Source organism: Argopecten irradians, chromosome 8 (genome assembly GCF_041381155.1).
Source record: "Argopecten irradians isolate NY chromosome 8, Ai_NY, whole genome shotgun sequence".
Taxonomy (NCBI): Eukaryota; Metazoa; Mollusca; class Bivalvia; order Pectinida; family Pectinidae; genus Argopecten; species Argopecten irradians.
This window is the reverse complement of record NC_091141.1, coordinates 15198378-15211431: the sequence shown is the minus strand read 5'-3', so window position 1 is coordinate 15211431 and position 13054 is coordinate 15198378.

The window sequence follows — 13054 nt, the reverse complement described above, 5'->3', positions numbered from 1 at the left end:
CTGCCCACATCGACAGTGGTCCATAGACTGCCCACATCGACAGTGGTCATAGACTGCCCACATTGACAGTGTTTCATAGACGCCCACATGACAGTGGTTCATAGACTGCCCACATCAACAGTGGTCCATAGACTGCCCACATCGACAGTGGTCCATAGACTGCCCACATCAACAGTGGTCCATAGACTGCCCACATCGACAGTGTTTCATAGACTGCCCACATTGACAGTGGTTCATAGACTGCCCACATCAACAGTGGTCCATAGACTGCCCACATCAACAGTGGTCCATAGACTGCCCACATTGACAGTGGTCCATAGACTGCCATCATCGACAGTGTTTCATAGACTGCCCACATTGACAGTGGTTCATAGACTGCCCACATCAACAGTGGTCCATAGACTGCCCACATCAACAGTGGTCCATAGACTGCCCACATCAACAGTGGTCCATAGACTGCCCACATCGACAGTGGTCCATAGACTGCCCACATCGACAGTGGTTCATAGACTGCCCACATCGACAGTGGTCCATAGACTGCCCACATCGACAGTGGTCCATAGACTGCCCACATCAACAGTGGTCCATAGACTGCCCACATCGACAGTGGTCCATAGACTGCCCACATCGACAGTGGTCCATAGACTGCCCACATCGACAGTGGTCCATAGACTGCCCACATCGACAGTGCTGCCACATCACAGTGGTCCATAGACTGCCCACATCGTGTGGTCCATAGACTGCCCACATCGACAGTGGTCCATAGACTGCCCACATCGACAGTGGTCCATAGACTGCCCACATCGACAGTGGTCCATAGACTGCCCACATCGACAGTGGTCCATAGACTGCCCACATCGACAGTGGTCCATAGACTGCCCACATCGACAGTGGTCCATAGACTGCCCACATCGACAGTGGTCCATAGACTGCCCACATCGACAGTGGTCTATAGACTGCCCACATCGACAGTGGTCCATAGACTGCCCACATCGACAGTGGTCCATAGACTGCCCACATCGACAGTGGTCCATAGACTGCCCACATCAACAGTGGTCCATAGACTGCCCACATCGACAGTGGTCCATAGACTGCCCACATCGACAGTGGTTTCATAGACTGCCCACATCGACAGTGGTCCATAGACTGCCCACATCGACAGTGGTCCATAGACTGCCCACATCGACAGTGGTCCATAGACTGCCCACATCGACAGTGGTCCATAGACTGCCCACATCGACAGTGGTCCATTAGACTGCCCACATCGACAGTGGTCCATAGACTGCCCACATCGACAGTGGTCCATAGACTGCCCACATCGACAGTGGTCCATAGACTGCCCACATCAACAGTGGTCCATAGACTGCCCACATCGACAGTGGTCCATAGACTGCCCACATTGACAGTGGTTACCATAGACTGCCCAGTGGTCCATAGACTGCCCACATCGACAGTGGTCCATAGACTGCCCACATCAACAGTGGTCCATAGACCTGCCCACATCGACAGTGGTCCATAGACTGCCCACATCGACAGTGGTCCATAGACTGCCCACATCGACAGTGGTCCATAGACTGCCCACATCGACAGTGGTCCATAGACTGCCCACATCGACAGTGGTCCATAGACTGCCCACGCATATCGACAGTGGTCCATAGACTGCCCACATCAACAGTGGTCCATAGACTGCCCACATCGACAGTGGTCCATAGACTGCCCACATCAACAGTGGTCCATAGACTGCCCACATCGACAGTGGTTCCATAGACTGCCCACATCGACAGTGGTCCATAGACTGCCCACATCGACAGTGGTCCATAGACTGCCCACATGCAGTGGTCCATAGACTGCCCACATCGACAGTGTTTCATAGACTGCCCACATCGACAGTGGTCCATAGACTGCCACATCAACAGTGTCCATAGACTGCCCACATCGACAGTGGTCCATAGACTGCCCACATCGACAGTGGTTCATAGACTGCCCACATCGACAGTGGTCCATAGACTGCCCACATCGACAGTGGTCATAGACTGCCCACATCGACAGTGGTCCATAGACTGCCCACATCGACAGTGGTCCATAGACTGCCCACATCGACAGTGGACTGTGGTTCCATAGACTGCCCACATCGACAGTGGTCCATAGACTGCCCACATCGACAGTGGTCCATAGACTGCCACATCGACAGTGGTCCATAGACTGCCCACATCGACAGTGGTCCATAGACTGCCCACATCGACAGTGGTCCATAGACTGCCCACATCGACAGTGGTCCATAGACTGCCCACATCGACAGTGTGGTCCATAGACTGCCCACATCGACAGTGATCCATAGACTGCCCACATCGACAGTGGTCCATAGACTGCCCACATCGACAGTGGTCCATAGACTGCCCACATCGACAGTGGTCCATAGACTGCCCACATCGACAGTGGTCCATAGACTGCCCACATCGACAGTGGTCCATAGACTGCCCACATCGACAGTGGTCCATAGACTGCCCACATCAACAGTGGTCCATAGACTGCCCACATCGACAGTGGTCCATAGACTGCCCACATCGACAGTGTTTCATAGACTGCCCACATTGACAGTGGTTCATAGACTGCCCACATCAACAGTGGTCCATAGACTGCCCACATCGACAGTGGTCCATAGACTGCCCACATCAACAGTGGTCCATAGACTGCCCACATCGACAGTGGTCCATAGACTGCCCACATCAACAGTGGTCCATAGACTGCCCACATCGACAGTGAGTCATAGACTGCCCACATCGACAGTGGTCCCATAGACTGCCCACATCGACAGTGGTCCATAGACTGCCCACATCGACAGTGGTCCCATAGACTGCCCACATCGACAGTGGTCCATAGACTGCCCACATCGACAGTGGTCCATAGACTGCCCACATCGACAGTGGTCCATAGACTGCCCACATCGACAGTGGTCCATAGACTGCCCACATCGACAGTGGTCCATAGACTGCCCACATCGACAGTGGTCCATAGACTGCCCACATCGACAGTGGTCCATAGACTGCCCACATCGACAGTGGTCCATAGACTGCCCACATCGACAGTGGTCCATAGACTGCCCACATCAACAGTGGTCCATAGACTGCCCACATCGACAGTGGTCCATAGACTGCCCACATCGACAGTGGTCATAGACTGCCCACATCGACAGTGGTCCATAGACTGCCCACATCGACAGTGGTCCATAGACTGCCCACATCGACAGTGGTCCATAGACTGCCCACATCGACAGTGGTCCATAGACTGCCCACATCGACAGTGGTCCATAGACTGCCCACATCGACAGTGGTCCATAGACTGCCCACATCGACAGTGGTCCATAGACTGCCCACATCGACAGTGGTCCATAGACTGCCCACATCGACAGTGGTCCATAGACTGCCCACATCGACAGTGGTCCATAGACTGCCCACATCGACAGTGGTCCATAGACTGCCCACATCGACAGTGGTCCATAGACTGCCCACATCGACAGTGGTCCATAGACTGCCCACATCGACAGTGGTCCATAGACTGCCCACATCGACAGTGGTCCATAGACTGCCCACATCGACAGTGGTCCATAGACTGCCCACATCGACAGTGGTCCATAGACTGCCCACATCGACAGTGGTCCATAGACTGCCCACATCAACAGTGGTCCATAGACTGCCCACATCGACAGTGGTCCATAGACTGCCCACATCGACAGTGGTCCATAGACTGCCCACATCGACAGTGGTCCATAGACTGCCCACATCGACAGTGGTCCATAGACTGCCCACATCCATAGACAGTGGTCCATAGACTGCCCACATCGACAGTGGTCCATAGACTGCCCACATCGACAGTGGTCCATAGACATCACAGCCCACATCGACAGTGGTCCATAGACTGCCCACATCGACAGTGGTCATAGACTGCCCACATCGACACAGTGGTCCATAGACTGCCCACATCGACAGTGACTGCCCACATCAGACTGCCCACATCGACAGTGTGGTCCATAGACTGCCCACATCGACAGTGGACTGCCATACAGATAGACTGCCCACACATCGACAGTGGTCCATAGACTGCCCACATCAACAGTGGTCCATAGACTGCCCACATCGACAGTGGTCCATAGACTGCCCACATCGACAGTGGTCCATAGACTGCCCACATCGACAGTGGTCCATAGACTGCCCACATCAACAGTGGTCCATAGACTGCCCACATCGACAGTGGTCCATAGACTGCCACAGACAGTGGTCATAGACTGCCCACATCGACAGTGGTCCATAGACTGCCCACATCGACAGTGGTCCATAGACTGCCCACATCGACAGTGGTCCATAGACTGCCCACATCGACAGTGGTCCATAGACTGCCCACATCGACAGTGGTCCATAGACTGCCCACATCGACAGTGGTCCATAGACTGCCCACATCGACAGTGGTCCATAGACTGCCCACATCGACAGTGGTCCATAGACTGCCCACATCGACAGTGGTCCATAGACTGCCCACATCGACAGTGGTCCATAGACTGCCCACATCGACAGTGGTCCATAGACTGCCCACATCGACAGTGGTCCATAGACTGCCCACATCGACAGTGGTCCATAGACTGCCCACATCGACAGTGGTCCATAGACATGACTGCCCACATCGACAGTGGTCCATAGACTGCCCACATCGACAGTGGTCCATAGACTGCCCACATCGACAGTGGTCCATAGACTGCCCACATCGACTGCCCCCACATCAACAGTGGTCCATAGACTGCCCACATCGACAGTGGTTCATAGACTGCCCACATCGACAGTGGTCCATAGACTGCCACATCAACAGTGGTCCATAGACTGCCCACATCGACAGTGGTCCATAGACTGCCCACATCGACAGTGGTCATAGACTGCCCACATCGACAGTGGTCCATAGACTGCCCACATCGACAGTGGTCCATAGACTGCCCACATCGACAGTGGTCCATAGACTGCCCACATCGACAGTGGTCCATAGACTGCCCACATCGACAGTGGTCCATAGACTGCCCACATCGACAGTGGTCCATAGACTGCCCACATCGACAGTGGTCCATAGACTGCCCACATCGACAGTGGTCCATAGACTGCCCACATCGACAGTGGTCCATAGACTGCCCACATCAACAGTGGTCCATAGACTGCCCACATCGACAGTGGTCCATAGACATCGCCCATAACTGCCCACATCGACAGTGGTCCATAGACTGCCCACATCGACAGTGGTCCATAGACTGCCCACATCGACAGTGGTCCATAGACTGCCCACATCGACAGTGGTCCATAGACTGCCCACATCGCATGTGACAGTGGTCCATAGACTGCCCACATCGACAGTGGTCCATAGACTGCCCACATCGACAGTGGTCCATAGACTGCCCACATCAACAGTGGTCCATAGACTGCCCACATCGACAGTGGTCCATAGACTGCCCACATCAACAGTGGTCCATAGACTGCCCACATCGACAGTGGTCCATAGACTGCCCACATCGACAGTGGTCCATAGACTGAAAAACATTGACAGTGGTCCATAGACTGCCCACATCGACAGTGGTTCCATAGACTGCCCACATCAACAGTGTGGTTCCATAGACTGCCCACATCGACAGTGGTCCATAGACTGCCCACATCAACAGTGGTCCATAGAGCCACTGACGTGGTTCCAGACTGCCCACATCAACAGTGGTCCATAGACTGCCACATCGACAGTGGTCCATAGACCTGCCACAGTGGTCCATAGACAGTGGTCCATAGACTGCCCACATCGACAGTGGTCCATAGACTGCCCACATCGACAGTGGTCCATAGACTGCCCACATCAACAGTGGTCCATAGACTGCCCACATCGACAGTGGTCCATAGACTGCCCACATCGACAGTGGTCCATAGACTGCCCACATCATGGTCCATAGACTGCCCACATCGACAGTGGTCATAGACTGCCCACATCGAACAGTGGTCCATATAGACTGCCCACATCGACAGTGGTCTAGACATAGACTGCCCACATCAACAGTGGTCCATAGACTGCCCACATCGACAGTGGTCCATAGACTGCCCACATCGACAGTGGTCCATAGACTGCACATCGACAGTGGTCCATAGACTGCCCACATCGACAGTGTTCCATAGACTGCCCACATCAACAGTGGTCCATAGACTGCCTCATTGACAGTGGTACCATAGACTGCCACATCGACATCGACAGTGGTCCATAGACTGCCCACATCGACAGTGGTCCATAGACTGCCCACATCGACAGTGGTCCATAGACTGCCCACATCGACAGTGGTCCATAGACTGCCCACATCGACAGTGGTCCATAGACTGCCCACATCGACAGTGGTCCATAGACTGCCCACATCAACAGTGGTCCATAGACTGCCCACATCAACAGTGGTCCATAGACTGCCCACATCAACAGTGGTCCATAGACTGCCCACATCAACAGTGGTCCATAGACTGCCCACATCACAGTGGTCCCACTGCCCACATCAACAGTGGTCTGTAGACTGCCACATCAACAGTGGTCCATAGACTGCCCACATCAACAGTGGTCCATAGACTGCCCACATCGACAGTGGTCCATAGACTGCCCACATCGACAGTGGTCCATAGACTGCCCACATCGACAGTGGTCCATAGACTGCCCACATCGACAGTGGTCCATAGACTGCCCACATCGACAGTGGTCCATAGACTGCCCACATCGACAGTGGTCCATAGACTGCCCACATCGACAGTGGTCCATAGACTGCCCACATCGACAGTGGTCCATAGACTGCCCACATCGACAGTGGTCCATAGACTGCCCACATCGACAGTGGTCCATAGACTGCCCACATCGACAGTGGTCCATAGACTGCCCACATCAACAGTGGTTCATAGACTGCCCACATCAACAGTGGTTCATAGACTGCCCACATCAACAGTGGTCCATAGACTGCCCACATCGACAGTGGTCCATAGACTGCCCACATCAACAGTGGTCCATAGACTGCCCACATCAACAGTGGTCCATAGACTGCCCACATCGACAGTGGTCCATAGACTGCCCACATCGACAGTGATCTCATAGACTGCCCACATCAACAGTGGTCCATAGACTGCCCACATCAACAGTGGTCCATAGACTGCCCACATCGACAGTGGTCCATAGACTGCCCACATCGACAGTGGTCCATAGACTGCCCACATCGACAGTGGTCCATAGACTGCCCACATCGACAGTGGTCCATAGACTGCCCACATCGACAATGGTCCATAGACTGCCACATCGACAGTGGTCCATAGACTGCCCACATCGACAGTGGTCCATAGACTGCCCACATCGTGACAGTGATCCATAGACTGCCCACATCGACAGTGGTCCATAGACTGCCCACATCGACAGTGATCCATAGACTGCCCACATCGACAATGGTCCATAGACTGCCCACATCGACAGTGGTCCATAGACTGCCCACATCAACAGTGGTTCATAGACTGCCCACATCGACAGTGGTCCATACACTGCCCACATCAACAGTGGTCCATAGACTGCCCACATCGACAGTGGTCCATAGACTGCCCACATCGACAATGGTCCATAGACTGCCCACATCGACAGTGGTACATAGACTGCCCACATCGACAGTGGTCCATAGACTGCCCACATCGACAGTGGTCCATAGACTGCCCACATCGACAGTGGTCCATAGACTGCCCACATCGACAGTGATCCATAGACTGCCCACATCGACAGTGGTCCATAGACTGCCCACATTGACAGTGGTCCATAGAACTGTTAACTCAGAAGAATGAATATGCTGTAAAACACATTCATTTTAACTTATTATTAGGTTAAGGTTGTATTCTTCTGAGGTTTCAGTCCCGTTGAAGTCTCGTTTCGACATAGATCAAAGAAGTTATGAGATTTTCAAATAAAATCTATCAATATCTGTAGCAAGTTGCCAGTTGCAAATTTTGTCAAAAAATTACATTACTATTTTTAGTAGATTTTTTTATACGGGGATTTTAAGAAATGGCCCATTAGGCGGCCATTTTGAAATTGTGTCTTTTTTCGCTTTGAGTAGAGCCACAGTTTTACCATTTTTTACTGAAATTGATTTTACTTAAATCATCATTGCGCCAGTATTTTTAGCTGTATCGAGCTAATTTTTGCTGTAAATCTTTACTGGGTTCGTGGTAATTAAAATTTTGAGCATTAATGTGTGAAATGATACACTTTTGTCACTTTATTTTTACATTTAATGGTAATTTGAGCACTTTTATTTTTTACTCTAAAATACTGAAAAATAACAAATATTCAAATGGGGCAAAAAAGTAAGCACACGGACCCCCCATTTTTCTGCCTGATTTAGAAAGAACAACCCATTCCCTGTTGATATGCAAATTATTAACAAAAGTTTAATACCAGAACTTTTTCTATAAAGGGTTAAATTTGGCAAAAATGGCTGAAAATGGTGCATTTTGTAGTTCAAAACTAAGGGGTAGGGGTAACATATATTGTTATTCTGAGAAAAAATATTATTAGTCTTATTAATCAAAACTGGCATATTTTTAAAGGAGACTACTAGAAAAATAAATTCTACAAACATCCATACATATCAAACACCTCATTAGAAAATTATGGCTTTAATCTCTTGTGTATATAGCCAAAACGGCGAAATTCCCATAAAATCCAATATTTTTTGTCAACTAGGTATAATTGAGTGACAATAGCTCAAAAACGAGCACACGGACATATGTTTTTTCTTCCATTTTTCTTTTATGACATGAACTCCTATTTCCAAAAATCTATATGAGAAAAAAAGTTTAATACAAGAAAATTTTGACTTCTCAGAGGAGTACATCCTTAATAGACATATAACAAGATCTTTTATACTCAAAGATAAAGGTTATTTTATCTAGTATCATGTGATAGGTATAAATAAAATTTAAATCATGTTTTGTATTTATTAAATATAACTTTTATATTAAAATCTTTCATACAACTGTTGTGTTGTGTAATATTTGGTTTGGTCTAACTTCCTAATAACAGCCAAGGTCATTTGTGGAGGAAAGCTGCAGAATCCAGTTGGGACATCTTCACCACTCAGCTGCTGTTGTTGTGCAATGAATGAACACTTTTCACCATATTGTCCATTATTGAGACATTATTCTCAATCAAAAACTTTGCTTTTTTTTGTTGAAAATTTTAAAATCATAAAGACTCATCTATTTTGTTTCTAAAAGGCCCACTACCTTTCCGAAACACAAAAAAAATCTTTCAAACATCAGAAAATGTGTATTGATGGCGTAAGATTAGGTTACAACACCAAAAATATATGCTAACAATGAAGATTCATTTTGCTGTTTTGCCATATGGTGCAGTAATAGTCAACTAACACACGATAATTATGACGACAGCGGGAAACAAGACGACCTGCGTTATGGAAATACACATTTAATCTGTTTTTATTAAATTTTTCAGAAGGTGATTTTGAGTGTTAACTGTAAGCTATGGAATAAATAAAATGGCTGGGAATCCCAGTTTTATCTGGAGGCATTGATCCCGACACGATTTGATGTATGCAACCGGTGTATCCAGTTGTATTCCCTACCTCTTATGATACATGTTAACTGTAAGTTACTCTACAAAATTACCAATCTCGCTTTACATTACCTTTTTAAAAATTAAAAGCTGTTTCGGAAAGGTAGTGAGCCTTTAAAACCTGCAAACTGATTTGTGACTTGCAGTAATTCTTTTAACAGACTTTAATTGGTCTCAATTGTCAACCCCTCTATTATCACAATTGTTCAAGCGCCCTGATTATATATTTGGTCAATTGCAGAAGATATCTTTTAGTCTACAGATTCTTAAAGATCCTCCACCGCTGACGTATAGTATTTTTTCACTATCAAAAACAGGAGACGATTTAGTATTTTTCTTCATTACAAAAGTTACTTACTTAACACCATAACCACCATTGAAAAGTTTGAGCTTCTAATTTTACTTCAAGTTAAAAATATGAAAAATAATTAATTGCATCCCAAAAAAATTCTGTGTCACTATATCCTATATGGCAGGAAGTATTGATTGCGCATGCACCAAAGGCGAAATAAATTATTTTATATTATTTTTTGTGTTAATTAGACATATATATACATGATCAAACACCAATTATTGTTTAACTGATGAATATCATTTATGCTTTGTTGGCGGTGGAGCATCTTTAAGTATAAAGTGGTGGACAAATCCAGAGTTCCCTGAGAAATACCAACGTCCAGATCCTGACACAAGGAAGGCCTTACTACCCTGTAATGGTGTGACTTAAACTTGTGACAATTAATAGTAAAATCAAAACAAAGAAATTATGTATTACAAATTAAGCATTTTAATATTAAAAAGATTTTGAAAAAGATTCTCACATACTGGTAGATATGATAAAATGCATAGAAAAATTGTTGATATGCATTCCTTTCATACAACCTACACAGTCGTGCTTATATAATAAAATAAGGCTATGGAGTTAGTAATAATTTATAAACAATATTGAGCAAGCTTATGAAGAGCGACATTCCTTCGTTTGCCATTCGGATATCTACCAGAGTTATCTCCCTTCCCCTCAGTACTAGATAGGGGACGAAATGATTCCAAAGATTGCGAGAAATTTCTATGAAATACATTTCCAAAGATAGCTAAAAGAAATTCTCAGAGATGTTGCCATTACATAGTTAGGGGGTTGTGAAAAGAGGGAAAGTAACTCTTGTAGATCAGAATGTTCTAGAAATTGTTTTCACATATGTTCATGTATTTTTTATTAATTAATCCGAATATTCCAGTACAATACAAGCTTTGATTTGTAATAGGATATTAGTTTGCACTGCTTAGTGAAAATATTGTTTCCCATGCAATCAGAAGGAATGCCCCTTTCAACTAATGTGGTACTTTTCACATCTATACTAATACTGTATAATAGGATATATCATGGCAAGAAAAGTTTGTTTTTGATTAATAGAAGATATAGAACAAAATGTTAATACCATTAAGTGATCAGTATTGCTATCTTCAAATGTATTCTGTCTACATATTACAGTGTTATCTTCAGGAAGGTATCCCATGTAAAATTGATAGCTTCTGAGTGGAAATTATGCCAGTTTCTCTGTACATGATGTAAAAATTACTATCTTCCGTAAGGGCAGATAACTCGGTAATATGCTTATTGAGAATAACCATTGTATGCGACATAACATTATACTCTGTGCAAGGGAAGATAACTCTGTAATATACAAATACAGAATAACCATTGTCGGTGACATAATGATCAATTCCTACCCACAAGTGTAAATAACTAAACAATATGCAAAAAAAATTTCAACCCATAATATTCCATTTTGCTTCATCAGTTCAAATCAATCAATTTCATATTACATTTTCAGAAGATTACATGTGTACAGGTAAATGGAGATTTACAACACTCTCTAGCTCACATACATTTTGTATCTGGATGATGACATTACACACGTCTGTCGTTATCATAATACTCATCAAAATAGTGTATACTGTCTATTAATATACCATATTATCTGTATATTCTTTATTTATAATACTGAACATGCCTGTACATCACCAGAACACAAAAATAGCCATATTTTCATCAGGTATCTACATCATATATTATAGGGAGAAAGATCATGTTATCACAAGACATCCAGTATTTTTCCAGCACTAAAGGGATAGTAAACCCCCACTGTTTCCTTAACGTTTTCTCATCACCAAATGTAAAATGAATCAATAAAAGGTGCTTAACCTAGTATCCCTGATCCAACTAGTGGTTGAATTTTCTTCTTGTGAGTTACATGTGTGATTTATTAGACAAGCTCAATGTAACTACATACATATTTTGATATAAATCATCACTGTGACATATAAAAGATGAACCACAACACTCATTAGAACTTATTAGGATGTCGGTTCTTTAGAATTTCTCCTTCTGAGGATTTTCTATTTGTTCACCATATGAAATCAATGTTTGAAATAATCTTAAAACTTTCACTGCTTGATCTTTTATATGGCATACCATATGGTCATACACTGGGAACTATTCCTATGATATAAATGTAAATAGTCAAGTGTCACATCATTTATTAATTACTATAATCTATCATGTTGTCACAATAAGACACAATTTGAATGGTTCCACTCTATACTATATTTCTGGATCATAAGAGTGTGTGAGGTTCATGCTATTTATTTAATCAGTGTGTACAAATCACAACACAATATGTATCCAAGGGAGATAATCAAAACAGTAATCTGCGTAAAAAAGAAATGTAGAACATATATATTGCTTTATAATCTTGCTTTGCCATGAGCTGAACTCTAAACTATCAGTCTCCCTTCACACGTACCACAGCCTATTTTGTAAAAGGCGCATCTCAAATCACACACTGGTTATAATTAATGTAAGCCATGACATTAAAATCACCCACAACAGTGTCTACAACAAAGATAACTATACACTAGCAAACAACAATGCATTAAAAAATTAAAAAAAAAAAAAATAGCAATCTACATGAATATGACAGACATAACAAAGCTAATAAATCTATGTAAACAAAACAAAAAATAAATACACACTAAATATCAGACATGATGATATCAAACATTCTTTGATCAGCAGCATCAAATACAAATGTATTTCTGGGAAATCATTAAACCCAGATCAATATTTCATCATTTCATTTCCACAATACAACACTCTTGTACTTTAAATTGCATAAACAAAAGAAAGTGAGAAATTAATAAACTTGCATACAACAGGGACTGCATGAGCAACAGAAATAATGTCATTTTAATCTGGTCCAGTAAACCCATGATTTTGTGAAAATGTGTTATGATTGTACAATGTAACAGTATTGAAAATTCTGCTCTGTTTTAAGTCTTTCTCAATCTCTTTTGAAAAGATATAATTCATCTTGTCTTAGATATTAGTGGTTGTGATAATAGAATGAGA